Raw genomic sequence first — 2,013 nt, 5'->3', positions numbered from 1 at the left:
ACAAAAGCCCATACATGAAAAGGTAGAAAACGACCGACAGTGGAGTCGACTGGGTTAAATAGTTGGGGGTGGTCAAGTTTCCATGAAAAATTCCATGTGCCATTTCCATTGGGCTTTTTGTCACACTCTTGCATAATAAAATGGCTACACTGAAACAGGCGTGGACGAAAGCATAGAAATCCATATGATATAGGGACGTTGCTAGGATTTAATTTTTTTGTAGGACATTTCTCGAAACGACTACCAACTTTTTTTTCGCAATTTTGGGGCAGTTTTGAAAGTTAAACACACACCACCCGCTCTCCAACGTGAAAAAATGTTTTGCTCCTCTGCAATACTGGATGCGAATTTCCCAGCGTTTTGAAATAAGTTCGGGTGTATTGCCGACAGTGGGCGCACAACAACATCCCTGTGATGCAAAAGTGCTGATAAATTAATTAATGCCAGCGAAGCTGTGATAATTACTGTGCTAGTTATGAATACCGGTAGGACTCTGACCCGGCGCAGCAAAGTAGCGTTGCCTCATGAGCACAAAGCGTGAAATAAGGCCAGAGTATTGTGGCATATCTGGGCCTGACTGCCTTCTTCCCCTACCCAAGATGAAAGAGATATTTTGGCAAACAGCACCAATTATGACTGGCCCGCCGCCCTCTCGTTGTTTACGGCAACACACTGACACAAACAATTGCTGTGTCTGTTTTGGTAGGCCTCTGCAACAGCAAAGGAGTGTAGCATTGCTGGTACAGTGGTACCTTGTCGTGCGAAGCCCCTACGACGGGGGATATGCTGCCAATAAAGGTCATCTTTTTTCGTCTCTTTCTCATTTACTTCACTGAACTAAATTAATATAACTGAGAACGCGGCTTGGTGAGCTTTGCAATGTGTGTGTGTGTGTGTGTGTGTGTACGTGTGTGTGTGTGTGTGTGTGTGTTTGTTTATGTGTGTGAGTGTGTGTGTGTGTGTGTTTATAAATATATATATATATATATATATATATATATATATATATATATATATATATGTGTGTGTGTGTGTGTGTGTGTGTTTATGTGTGTGTGTGTGTGTGTGTGTGTGTGTGTGTGTGGTGTGTGTGTGTGTGTTTGGTTTGTGTGTGTGTGTGTTTGGTGTGTGTTTGTGTGTGTGTGTGTGTGCGAGACAGCCGAACGGCATTGGTCCTGCTGCACTCCCCAATCACCACCCCCTGACCCCCCCCCCCCCCCCCCCCCCACACCATGCTGAACCCCCTCCTGTCTGTCCTTCTGTCTGGCTTCGTCATTTTACTCCGTACACGTGCACCCGCACCCTAACCCTGTACATGAAGTTTTTACCTTATTACTGTGACCACTATATCTGCCTTGTCTGCATATGTGCAAATCACATGCAAGTTATTTCATCAGGTTGTTTGCAGGCTCTAACATTCTTCCATCACTCTACATCACTCTAACTGTATTGCAACACTAACACTAAGCATGCATCACTCTATATCACTCCGTTTTCATGATCACGCTACGAACATGTGTATGACGTACACAACACAGCTGACGAAGTTAATCCCACTTGCCTACATTATTAAAGCAGCCCCCCTGCTGTTACATAATTCGAAACAGAACCAAACTTCAATCAGGCTGGAGGAAAAGTGCACGTTCCACCGCCAGTGCTTTTGACATTTTGATCCATGCAATACAAAAATATAAGGAAAAAATATTTGTTCCTGTTCTGGTACCTATCCCTTTCCTGTCAACTTCCAATCCACCCCCCCCCCCCCTCCTCGCCCGCGCCCATCCCTCTCCCCCCCACCCTATTCATACACAAACTTCAATACCCAGGCTATCAATTATTGTCTCGGAATACTTCTTCTTCTTGTCGTTTGCTGTTAGATCGTCAGTCCGGACTGCAGGGTGAAACGTGCTGTCCTCGTCTCGGAATACTACATGCATTCCACCTCTCTCCCCAATTCTGTCCCCTCTCCCCCTCCCTCAACTTTATCCTCCCTACACACACACACACCCCAAA

General features: G+C 45.4%; 1 protein-coding gene across 1 annotated transcript in view; it reads right to left on the bottom strand.

The window, feature by feature from the left end:
* Positions 1-2,013, bottom strand: part of LOC138964620 (glutamate receptor 3-like) — a gene marked incomplete in the record, with an annotated part of 75,978 nt that overhangs the window by 13,692 nt on the left and 60,273 nt on the right.

Source organism: Littorina saxatilis, linkage group LG4, assembly GCF_037325665.1.
Source record: "Littorina saxatilis isolate snail1 linkage group LG4, US_GU_Lsax_2.0, whole genome shotgun sequence".
In the NCBI taxonomy this organism is placed as follows: domain Eukaryota; kingdom Metazoa; phylum Mollusca; class Gastropoda; order Littorinimorpha; family Littorinidae; genus Littorina; species Littorina saxatilis.
This window is presented reverse-complemented; position numbering and strand designations above follow the sequence as displayed.